The sequence below is a fragment of the Lissotriton helveticus genome, chromosome 3_1 (genome assembly GCF_964261635.1).
Source record: "Lissotriton helveticus chromosome 3_1, aLisHel1.1, whole genome shotgun sequence".
In the NCBI taxonomy this organism is placed as follows: Eukaryota; Metazoa; Chordata; class Amphibia; order Caudata; family Salamandridae; genus Lissotriton; species Lissotriton helveticus.
In genome coordinates, this window is record NC_136061.1 from 174,548,970 (window position 1) to 174,561,956 (window position 12,987).

Sequence of the window (12,987 nt, forward strand, 5' to 3'; positions counted from 1 at the left end):
ATGTGATCTTTCACAAGATATTCTTAGGGCATGTGTGGTAAAACAACAGCAAGCTCAAATCCCAACCGCTGCTCACCAATGTGAGAAGTTGGCCTGATGTGCAGTGCTCACTATTCTAGTGATCACTATATATCAGTCCAAACAACCCTTATTGATGATTGGTTGTAAGTCAACCTTATAGACCAGCTATCCTAGTAGCATGGATACGAGCAGTCTAAGGCTAAGACTCTAGAGGGCGTGTTAAGCCAGCTGTTTTACCATCACATTACCCCTTGAACACCCAGTGAAAGGACACCACACAAGTGTTATGAAAATAAACAATGTATTTATTAGAATCACAACAACCCTGTACTCTTTATGAGGACAGGGTGCTAAGCACACAACAAAACTCTTATGAAAATACTTAAGTTAGTACGTTATACACAAATGCCCGAGGGGCACGAAAAACCATATATTCTAAAAGTGGAATGCGAAATTACTAGCAGGTAAGTACAGTACTAATAGGCTTTGGAATCGCTAGGACTTGACTAGGGAATCGTTAGATTACTTCTAGGAGACCTAGGGGACTCGGGTGCAGAGTGTGCACTCTCACGCGGGATGCGGGACAAAGTCTATGGAAGCTAGTAAAGGCAAAGTTAGTGTTTACGGGCGAACCCGACCTGGTAGGGAGAAAACGACAGTGGATCCTGACCCTTGGATAGTGAGGCTATGCTGGGACACCAAAGTGCCGAAGTTACCTAGCCCAGGGGCTGCAGCTGCATAGGTCTGAAAAGACGTCGGGGATCTCGTTGCCGGACCAGGAGCCTGGAAGAAGGAAGTTGCTGGCAGGCGACCAGTGAAGGAAAGTTCGATGGATCCAAGCCTGGATCAAGGAAGAAGAAAACCTGAAAGCAGAGGGGACCAAGTTCTTGAATCACTAGCCAGTGATTAAGTGGGCACCAGGATGGCACCGGGCGAAGTCACCGCAGTCAGGTGAGTGGGCGCTGCTGGGCTCTGCAGTCTCTCGGACCAGGAGGCGTTTGTCGGCGACCAGGATGGAGGTGCGAGCTGTCCCACGAAGGTTCTTGCTGTCGACGTCGCTGGACCCAGGATTGGGCAACAAGTCTTGGCAAATGCAAGGCCCACGCGGTGGACCTAAAATGGCGTCTTGGGCGGACCAGGAGGGTCCAGGATACTTCTCCGATGGAGGGAAGCAAGGGCCAGTCTGGAGCAACCAGACCAGCAGCAGAAATGTTGTCGGGCGTCGTCAGGAAGGCCACAAGCCAGCGGGCTAGTAGCCAAACAACGCGGTGAGCAGTAAAAAGCAGAAGGGCCCCACGCAGATCGTGGAGATGCTGGGGGGCTGCTCTTCGGTGCTGGAGCTGCTCAGGGTGGGGGCTTCTCGGACCCCAAAGCACTCACCAGGAATTCACTCGGCGGGCTTGCTGTTCAGAAGTCGTGCAGTCTTGAAGATGGCCGGTCCCTCGAGGTCTCGTCACACCCACGAATCAGCGTGACTGATGATGTAGGTAGAGGTCAGAGGTGCCAGGGAAGCCGGTTCTCGTCGAGCTGGGCAGTCGGATTCCGGAGGAAGGACGTGCAGCAGACCGCAGTGTTCTTAGATGGTGCCTGCGGATGCAGGGTGACTACTCCTTAGTCACAAGGGAGAAATCTTAGGAAGAAGTCTTGAGTTCCTTTCGTGGAAAGTAGTTTCAGGATTCAAAGATGATCTGATTTGGAAGGGGGCCAGTCTCTACCTTTATCTGGGAAAAGGGGGCTGGCACGCGACTAGGTCCTGCCCTATGGGTGGGACCAGGAGGGGGGTGGTTACACCCACTTCCTTGGCGGGCTTTCCCCAGGCCAGGGGCTGGAGTGCCCCTGGAACTGGTTTCAGCCGGCCTATGCACAGTGAGCACCGGGGTGCCACTTGCAGTCACCTTCCTCTAAAGCCCTGCCTACCTACAATACACAAAACCCTGTCTGGGACGGTGCTGGCACCGCCCCTGGCAGGAAACCCTTTGTCCTTATCTCCTGCTCTGGGAGGACTCCCAGCAGCAGGAGGGCAGACTTGTGTCTCGGTGGCAGCATCCATTTTGTGGATGCTAAGGCTCTGTCTGACTTTTAACCGGGTTATAGGTTACATGCATGTCGTGTCCCTCTAGAAGGGTGGAATGCTAACCCCGTCGCCAGAATTGGCGAGGGGTTAGTATTCCAATTCGTATGACACCTTACTCGACATGTTTTGATAAAGCGATACCAGAGTTGGCATATAACCGCGAGGATTATAATGCACTTAAGAGTATATGGTATGCGATATCATGGAAACGGCTAAGGGATGGGTCCCGAAAGCCGCAGACAGGCTCAGCTCATGCCAGAGCACCATCTCACACGATTCCAAGCACTCTGCCTTCAGGATTGTTAAGGCCTGCCATAGGAGTGACTGATAGGAGATCTGTGTGTCCATTTTAGGGTTAGATATAGGTATACTATATCTAAAGCAAAGGGTGAGTACACCACCTTGCCCCAGCTGTCGTGCAGCCAGTTGTGTCAGTTTAGTTAGTCAGCCCAGGGGTGGCATAATACATGCTTCAGCCCCTGGGAGACTTCTGGGTGCACCTCAGCCCTGGGTACAGGGACTTGGAGAGGGCCCAGTGCCAATTCAGTACCTAAGTACAATTTGGATAGAGAGAACAGCTAGGCTGTGGGTCTGATTAGCAGGCCCACAGCCAGGGAAAGTCGTAAACCAGTGCAGCAAAAAGCAAAAAATCTGGGTGATCATAGGATTGCAGACCCTACTCTCCTACAACCCCCTACTTGATCCAGGATATGCAAAAGACCTAGTCTGGGCGTGCGAGGAAGGTCCCATTGCAGCACTTCCGACAAGCTAGTCCAAACCCCACTCCAGAACCGGGTCAGACCCACACACGACCATACAGTATGTAACATCGTACCGCTCTCCGTCCCACAGCGCAGGCATACAGGGGTAGCAATGAGGCCAGCCTTCCACAGTCTCTCCCTGGTGTAATAGGCCCGATGTAGGTATTTGAACTGTATAAATCGAAGACTCACAGCGATGGCCGCCCCACGGGGGGACTCCAGTGCCTCCCTCCAGTCATCCTCATCCAAGGGGCCAACATCCACCTCCCAGGAGGCCTTCAACGACAGAAGGGAAGAGGAGCAGTGAGTAATTAAGGTTTGATACATTTTGGAGACTTTTTTATCCCCAAGATCCCCCATGAAGAGCTTGGCTTCAACGGGGCTAAACTCCGGAAGTTGGTCCAACCCCACTAGGCTCGGCGCAAGAGCGTGACGGAGTTGTAAGTATTTAAAAAATTGGGTCTTGGGCATGTCGAATTCGGCGCTAAGGGCTTGAAAGGTTTTAAGAGTAGTCCCAGTAAGAACATGGCCTAGTGTCGAGATCCCAATAGAGTCCCATCCACCAAACCCCGACAGTGAGGCGAGCGCAGGGAGCCGGCCATTGTTCCAAAGTGGCGTTTCTGCTGTTAGGCGACCCCACCAGCCCATACGACGCAGCACCTGTCTCCAAAGCATGAAAACCACCTGAGTAGCCTGCGGCAGCCTCCTGCGCCGGCTGGCCGAGTATAGCAGCGTGTGAAGCGTGGCATCACCCATTAGAAAGCGTTCCAGGGCGTATGCCGGGTCATCACGCCCACCGTACCACCACTCATTCAGAACCAGCAAATGGGAGGCCTGGTAGTAGGATAGAATGTCTGATGTAGCGAGACCACCACAGTACGTGGATAGGAAACAAGTCCGCAGTGCCACTCTGGAGGCACCCCCAGCCCACAGGAAACGTCCCAGTACCGAATTCACGCGACGGAACCATTGTGGGTCGACCCTATATGGGTAGTTCTGAAGCTGGTAAAGGAGCCTAGGGAGAGCGACCATCTTAAAAATCGCCGACCTGCCATAGATGTTAAGGGGCATGCGAGACCAGGTCTTGACGTCCGATTGAACTCTGTCCCACACAGGCAGCACGTTGCGCTCCCATGCAATTGCGGCAGATTCAGACAGGAAGACTCCCAGGTATTTTAGACCACCAACCGCGACTTGCAGGGCCGAGGCCCAGGGGAACACCTCCGATCTCCCACCTAGTACCCATAAAGTCGATTTACGCGGGTTGAGGAAGAGACCCGACACCTCACCAAAAATACGCATTATGTCTAGGATCCGCGGGCCAGAACGATGAAGGTCTGTCAGAAAGAAGAGGACATCGTCGGCGTATAACGCAATCCTATCCGAGAGTCCAGCTCCCCACACAAAGCCCCAAAGCTGCGCATCAATGCGCACCCACGCGGCCAGTGGCTCCATGACCAATGCAAAAAGGTACGGGGAGAGGGGGCACCCCTGGCGGGTCCCCCTGGCTACCGGGAACTTCTCCGACACAGCCCCCGAAACACGCACCGAGGCGGTGATGTCTGTGTATAGAAGCCAGACATACGAGACAAAAACCGGACCTAGGTTGAGCCGCGGCAAAAGAGCGAAGAGGTAAGTCCAAGTGACCGAATCTAATGCCCTATCAATGTCTGCTAGTAGAAGCGCCGCTTGTTCTCCCGTCGCTCCCATCGCATCCACTGCCACCTGCGCGCGCCTGATATTGTGCCGCGTTGCCCTGCCAGGCATAAAGCCCGCTTGATCCGGGTGGACTAAATCTGCTATATACGGGAGGAGGCGGTTCGCCAATGCCTTGGCCAACAATTTGGCCTCAAAGTTGATCAAGGATATGGGGCGATATGACTCGTGTCTGTCGGGTGGCCTGCCCGGTTTCTGAAAAACTACGATTTCGGCCTGATGCCAGTCCATCGGCAAGCTACCACATTCCCGCGCCGCCTCCAATGCCCGCCTATAATGCGGCCCCAGCTGCAAGTGGAATTTCTTATAAAATTCGCTGGGAAATCCGCTCGGTCCGGGCGCCTTGCCAGTGTTGAGTTGACCCAACGCATCGCCTAGTTCCTCCGCCGTCAAGGGGAGATCAAGGGCGGTCCTGGCCTCGTCCGTTATCGCCCGAGGGGGAAGGTCCGCGATGAACCTGTCAATAGCCTCCGGCGGGAGACTGTCCCGAGGGGCATATTGGATCGCATAATAGCGAGCGAAGCTCGCCGCAATGGTAGCCGGATCCGTCATGGCCATCCCTTCCTCGTCCACTAGGCCCGGTATAGCAACCGGTTGCAGTGTTTGTTGACACAATCTGTGGAGCATGGTGCAAGATTTGTCGCCCCATTGGTAGACCCTGCTCCTCGTAGCCAGCCAGGCCTGTCGCGCCTCGTCAAGTAAGACTGAGGCGTAAGATTGCTGCGCCTGCAGGAGCAGTCTGAGAGCTACCCCATTACCGTCGGTCCGACATCGAGCTTCCAGTACCCCTACTCTATCGGACGCCGCTACGATAGTTTCTCGACGACGTCGACGGGCGGCAGCACACCAAGCTATGTCAACGCCTCGCAACGTGGGCTTCATGGCCTCCCAGACCATCACCCCCATCAATCTCCTCAGTCAGGTTCTCATGCCAGTAGTGGGCAATCGCTCCGCGCATGTGATTTGTATAGTCTGGTTGCTGGAGATGCCACGAGGACATCCGCCATCTTCAAGCGTGTAGGGGAGGCAGCCACCGCAGTCTCCTGGAGCCTCCGCCGATCCAGGCACACATCCACCACATCGTTCCAGTCACCCCCTATCACAGCCAAAGAGTCCGGAATCTCAGCCCACAATGCAAAGAGGCGCTCAGCCAGGGACCATTGCAAAGGAGGAGGGGCATACACACAGCCAAATACTACTGGCTCCACACCTTTGACAAAGACATACCGTCCTTGGGGATCCAGCCAATGACGCTCGTGTGTATATGACAGTCTCCTGTGCAAAAGGATGGCCACCCCTCTCGAACCCCTAGAAAATCCTGCATGGAACACCTGAGTGTAGCCAAAGCGCTGTAAGCTGAGCACCTTTGTTCCCAACATATGCGTCTCCTGCAATAGCATGACATCAGCTGAGTCTCTCTTGCCCCAGCGCAACACTGCCCCTCGCTTAATTTTGTCCAACATCCCCCTCACATTCCAGCTTAAAATTCTCATAGATCCACTAGTAGGTGTCACTTGTGTGGGATCAGCCATTGTCTTGATGGAAAAGTCTCAGAAAGCCCCAGGACCCAGCCCAGGCACCCTGTAGCATGCAAAGCACTGTAGCCAAAATCACGTGCATCCCACCCAACACCCCCCGCCCCCCCCAGCTCTCCCAACTAACACTACCCCACAAACTACCCAACACCCAACACTCCGCCTCCCCCCACCCCTATACCTCATGAAACCCTGAAGTATCTGTCGCGGCATGGGGAGCTTCGGGCCCAAAACATAGTGCCCAAAACCACCCATACCAATGGATCCCACTACACCCCCCAACTAACGGGATCTACCCTTCGGGGCCGCCTCCCAACGTGAGAGGACAAGGCTGCCCATATGTCAACACCCCGAGCCCCAACGAACCACTAGTGACCTGTAACATGGTCAGGGCGAGGCAATCAAGCCTCACCAACAGCGCCCCACCAGAGACAAACCAATGTCCGGGTCACACCACCCCTGGTGTTAGTCTCTCGGCCATCGCGGTAGCAGCTCCGGGCCTCTCGGATAGTCCAATGATGAAAAGATCAGACGCAGGAGATGAAGGTCTCATGGTCATTAAAGCCCTTTCCCGGACTGATCAGTGACGGATTGCACACTATCCCGCGGGGCGCCCCCGGAACGGGAGCGTCTCCGCGACCGAGACTTCCCGCGTCTTTTACCCCCGGTGGAGGAGTCACTCCTCTCCTGCGACGATCCACGTGATGGTCCTGGGTTCAGGCCCGGTTGGGCGTTCGGCCGGAGCCGGATAGTCTCATCAGTCCAACCATACACCGCCTCTGGAGTATCAAAAAAATGAGTCTTGGACTGGAAAACGACACGTAGACGGGCCGGGTAGAGCAGGGAATATGGAATCTTCAAACCCCGGAGCTTGGCTTTCGCATCCTGGAAAGAGCGACGCTGCTGCTGCACCTGTCTGGTATAGTCCGGGAAAATCATAATCTTATGATTATCGAACAGCAACGCGTCTTTGGCCCGTGCTTCTCGAAGTATAGTATCTCTATCGTGGAAGTTGAGGATTTTCGCGATGATAGGGCGCGGTCGTTCTCCCACTGGTGGCTTCTGCATCAGGGCTCTATGGGCACGTTCGATTACAAAACAGCTCGAGAGGACATCTGGAGGGAGCCAATCTTCTAGCCAACGCGTCAAGAACGCATCCATGGGCCCCTTCTCGCAATCCTCCGGAAAGCCAATGAAGCGTAGATTATTCCTGCGCGCTCGCCCTTCTGCGTCCTCAACTCGGAGCGCCAGACCCCTTTGAATCTTGTCCATTTCCGCCACTTTCTTTTTTAAGGCTCCCACATCATCCTCCACTCCCGTGATCCTGGTTTCGGCCTCCGTGATGCGAGCAACCACGTTGCGAAGGTCCTGGCGCAGGAGCATGACATCGGCCCCCACCGCCCCGATCTTGGCGTCCAGTGAGTCTCTGGATTGCGTGATGGCAGCCATCAGGGCCGCGTTGTCAGGTCCCGCGTTCTGACTGCCTCCCGAGGCCCCCGACCCCCCACTGGGTCCGGTAAACTTGTCGATCGGACCTTGCTTGTTGGGTCCAGCGCCGCCCCCACCTCTTGTCATGATCAGGGGAGGTCGGGCGACCCTCTCCGCACCCTCAGAAATCCAGACGTAGAATGCACTCGGGGGCCAAGCTGCACACCGCAGGTGGACACACCAAAACGGGGGGCACTCACAGTTCTCCTTGCGTCGCAGTCGGATCAGGCCTCAGTCCACTCCAGGGCAGCAGGCGCAATCCCCAGGGTGTCGGGGACAGGTAGCACTGGACTCTATCTGCCACCGATCCACTGCCCAGCCAGCACAGCCGCAGGATCTGTAGAAGTCTAGTCTCAAAGGGGCCCTCGACCCCACGTGCCTCTGACCACAGCGTCCGCTCCCCCGACAGAGAGCCAAGGATGGTCGTGCCAGGCGGGGACCGCCAAACTTAAGGTCCCGGCTTCCCAGAGGTCCAGCAGAGCACAGCACCACTCCAGTGTCCCCGGGGCCACAGCAAAGTCAGTCCGGGGATTCCCCCGTCACGTCCCCGGGAACAGGCAGCCCCAGATCCAGGCAAGGGAGCTGCACCACCGGACCCACGCCACCAGAGGGGTCCAACCCACAGTGTAGATGGGCCGTAGTCACGGGAGTCTCCCGTGGCACCCCCTCCTCACGACGGATGACGTCCGCTGGCAAACTCTCGGTCCCATCAACACAAGGGACACCCAGCACCGACTCTCCACCTCCCAGGCGCGGGGCAGCTCAGCGTCAGCAAACTCGAGGCCCCGGCTTCCCGGGGTCTGCACAGGCCGCGTCGGTCCCGGATCCTCCAGGGGTCACCCCGGCGTGGGAGTCCGCTCCACCGGACACCGCAGTAGCACCCACCACCTCCGGTGTCACAGGCTCCGATCAAGGAGGCGTCCGACCGGTCCGACCAGCGGCCGCCGGCCGATGCCTCGAAAATTGTGGTCCCGGCTCCGTCTGCTGGCCCCAGGCCGCACCACGCCACAGACGATATCAGTGCACCAGAGCGGCCGGGGGGATATCACGCCTCACCGGACAGATCAAGATGCTGCCAGGGACAATCGCCACTCAGGTAGGGCAGTTAGCGGGCTCGGGGGTCAGGATAAATTAAAGGATTATTTCAGGGCAGGCGGGAGCTCTACAACGCTGCGACCGCCATCTTCGCCCGGCAAGCCACGCCCCACAATCAGGTAGTTTGTTATGCAGAAATAATGCAATGCGTAATGCAACAAACAGGTAGTTCGTTCTGCAAACTAATGCATTGCGTAATACAACAATCAGGTAGTTCGTAATACAGAATTAATGCCATTCGTAATACACTCCATCACCGATCATGGTGCTTCAGACGATCTCTCCGTCCCTCTTACTGACTCACGGTCAGTTTCCGTCACCATATGCCCCAACACAGATCTGGTGTAAACCACAGTGCAGCTCCACGCTCCGGCCCCGGTACTGCCACTCCTTGGCACGTATGGGCCACAACACGAGCTGGGACAGAGGCTCGTGCTACCAGAAGGGGAGACGCCATGAGCATCTCTCACTGAGCCGCACCCTGCCCTAGGTGCTGACACACATTACCTGGGGGGTGCGACCTTGCTCTCCTCTCCGCCTCTCGCAACTTGGGCCTCCGATGCGACTGGGTTGATTCTGGGCCGATGACGATAACGAAGATCTCAGGCTGCAACAGGGCACACGCACACATCGTCGCTGAGACTCCATTGAGCCTCGGGTGTGCACGGTCACAGGCCAATCCTCACGATGGTCTCGGGTTGCACGAAGCACACGCTAACAGCATCGCTGAGTCTCCCTTGAGCCTCGGGTGCGCACGGTCTCAGGGCAATCCTCACGAAGATCTCAGACTGCACGAAGCACACGCACACAGCGACGCTGAGATTCACTTGGAATCCTGGCGCCCCAGATCACAGGGCAATTCTTCCGAGGGTCCCAGGCTGCAAAAAGCACACGCACAGCGTCGCTGAGACGCACCTGAACTTCCGGTGCCCAGGATCACAGGGCGATTCTTCTTAGGATCTCAGCCTGCAAAAAGCACACACACACAGCATCGCTGAGACACACTTGAACTTTTGGTGTGCACAGTCACAGGGCAATCAGTGAGACTCACTTGGACGCTAGGTGCACACGATCATAGGACAATCCTCACAAAGGGCTCAGGCTGCAAAAAGCACACGCACACAGCGTCGCTGAGACTCGATTGGACTCCAGGTGCCTACGATCACAGGGCACAGCTTACGAAGGTCTCAGGCTGCAAAAAGCACATGCACACAGCGTCGCTGAGACACTTCTGGAAACTTTTGTGTTCCTGAGTTTCCACAACAGGGAGCCAGCTCACCTCGGGGCCTTGGGGTTAAGTTACTTCAGGACACATCACAGCAAAGTCCCTTCAAGCACAGGGGCACAGCACCTAGCAAAGTCCCTTTAGCCTCTTCCTTGGTTAAAACAACAAACTGAAGGCCAGCCCCAGAACACATTGCAAGGGTCAGTCCTTTCCTTCAGTCTCTTCAGCTGTTTATTCCTTGGCAGAGGTTCCTCTTGACCACAAAGTAGTTTCAGTCCTTTTCAGTCTTGAACAATCCAATTCTTGTTCAGTCTTGATCAGTTCCATTCCAATTCCCCCGTTCAGGGGTTTCAGCTCTCATAGTTATACCCCTAAATGTCTTTGAAGTCTTTGTGTTCAGGGGGGCACTGACCCCTATCCAAACCAGGTCTGGGTGTCTCCCTGCCAGTGACACCTTCTTCCTTTGATAGAGGGGTTATGGATCCTTAATCACTCAGCAGGGGATGGAGCCTTTGTTTTATGGCTGCAGCCCAGGTCTCTTTACCTCTAGGGGCTACTCCCCCACTACACTCCAGGTGCAGGTCAGCCTGATGCTGTCTCACCTCCTCCCCTGGGTCAACACGTTCCCCAGATCCTATCACTTTCAGATCCAGACAGTCAATACACAACCTGGCAGAGACACACAGAAATGTTAGAGCACAAAACCCAGCCACTTCTAAAAGAGTGGTTTTTAAACACTCAATGCAAAACCACCTTCACAAAAAGATGTGTTATTGAATTGTGAGTTCAGGCAAACTAAACGCCCCCTCTCCATCTTAAGCCTTTGGGAAGATAGGCTGGAAACATATTACACAGCCCCCCATTCTATCCTATGGGCAAGATGGCCTTTCAACAGTGAAAAACGAAATTGAGATTATTTCACTGTCAGGACATGGTACACACCTCAGTACATGTCTTACCTTTCATATACACTGCACCATGCCCAGCGGGTACCTTGGACCTACCATAGGGGTGTCTGATGTGCATAGAAAGGGAAGGGTAAGGTCTGGCAAGTGGGTGCACTTGTCAGAACAACATGGCAGTTTACCAAACTGTGCACAGGCACTGCAGTGGCAGACCTGAGTACTCTCTTTTAAGGCTACTTGTGTGGGTGGCACAATTAGTGCTGCATGCCCACTAGTAGCATTTGCATTACCATCCCTGGCACACATAGTGCACTTTACTAGAGACTTTACTAGTAAAGCAAACATACCAATCATAGACAACAAATTACCATTACACTTTACACAGGGAGCACTTGCACTTTGACACTGATCAGCATTGGCAAAGTGCTCAAAACATCTATGGTGGCAACACTACGTCAGAAAACGGTCTAGGGGGAAAGCAAAAAGTTTAGGGAACTTTAGCCAAAAAGGGCCAAGTCCAACACTCGTCAACCGAGGTAGTAGGGGGCAACTGCGAGTAAGCACACGTAGGATCCACCCTCCCGCATCTCTTGCTACCAAGATCTTCGTCCTCAACGCATCCTCTACACCATGGGCCTGCATCATTGGTGAGCTGCTCGACGTCCTCTTGCGACTCCTGTGCCTTTGGCCTGTGGGTCATCTTGCGGGTCTTCTTTGGCTCCTGTGGGCTTCCCTGTTTGCTCGGGCCTGACTTACCTGCACCTGGTGAGTCCCTTGGACCATGCTGGTCCCGACACTGCACCTTTTTCATCTGCCTCATTTTTTGCCGCTGTTGGTGCTCCTGCCAGACACCTACCACCTGGCTCTTGACATCCAACGTGGGACAGCTCGTGAATGGCTTCTGGTCTTCCACAGCGTTGCCTAGTCCGCACAGCTACAGTACCATGGTCACCATCAACTCTCCTGCATCTTCCGACATCGGTGGGCATTGGTCTTCCGTGCCTCCTGGTCACTCTGCTTGCAGGTACCTCTCATCCTGAATCCACCCTTTGATTCCACCGGACTCTTTCAGCTTCTTCGCCAGCAGCATCTTTACTGAAGTCCTCCATTGTGGTCTACAGCGGTTTTCAACGTCACTTTGCACCTATGCACCCAGCTTCCCTGGTGTAGTTATCCTAGTTCCCAGGGTATCCACGGGTGGGGTGATTCTCCAACCTTCCATCTTCCACAGTGTTTCTTCAGAGTCCTCGGGGAAGGGTGCTTCTTCTTTAAAACTACAACCCCATCTTCCCCATTGACTTGTATTGAGCACGCGGTCGTATTTCTACTCTGCACAAGACCTCTGTGGGTTCCTTGGTACTTACCTTGGGTGGTTCCTTGGGTCCGTGGCTCTTCTAAGTTGGAGAAGCGTGGCTCAATGGTTAGAGCGGCAGACCCTGATGCAGCGGTCTGGCCCGGGACCAGGGTTCGATTCCCGCCTCGGCGGCTCTTGGACTCAATTTCCCCGGACTTGATAATTCTCGCCTCGGTGCCCAGTTTAATCATGGGTCCCACTCTGTGACTCTGGGCAATAGCTTGCTTAATCTCCACAACGGCCCCAGCAGCGCTTGGATGCCTGGCTTCACCTTGGGGGTGCCCAGGAGTGGACATTTCACAAGAAAGCCAGGATGGGTTCCACAGCGGTATGAATACAGCGCTACGAGACCTCTGGGTAGAAGTGCGCTATATAAATACAAAAACACACATTTACAAACACACACATTTCTAAGTCTTCTGGGTCCAGTCTCAACTTGGGTCGTATTCCACTTTATTAGTATATAGTTTGGTCTCCCACTGGAGACCACTGTGTATTTGTGCTACTTAAGTGTTCTATTACTGCACTGTCGTGTATTTCTATAGGTTCTGAATCGATCCCCCTATTCCTGACCCTATTCTGGTTAAACTAACTATCTAGTTAACTAACAGTCAGCCCATGAGGCAAGAAATCCCCCATGATGCAGATACCGTTATCTGACGCAGTCACACTACGGCACAGGAACGTGTTATCTGATTAGGTCATAACGCTTGAGATCTAATTAGACAAGCGACATTCCTCCAGCCCCTGATAAGGCATACGACGTTCTCATAACAAATCAAACCTATGACAACCTGGATAATCCGTGCGGCC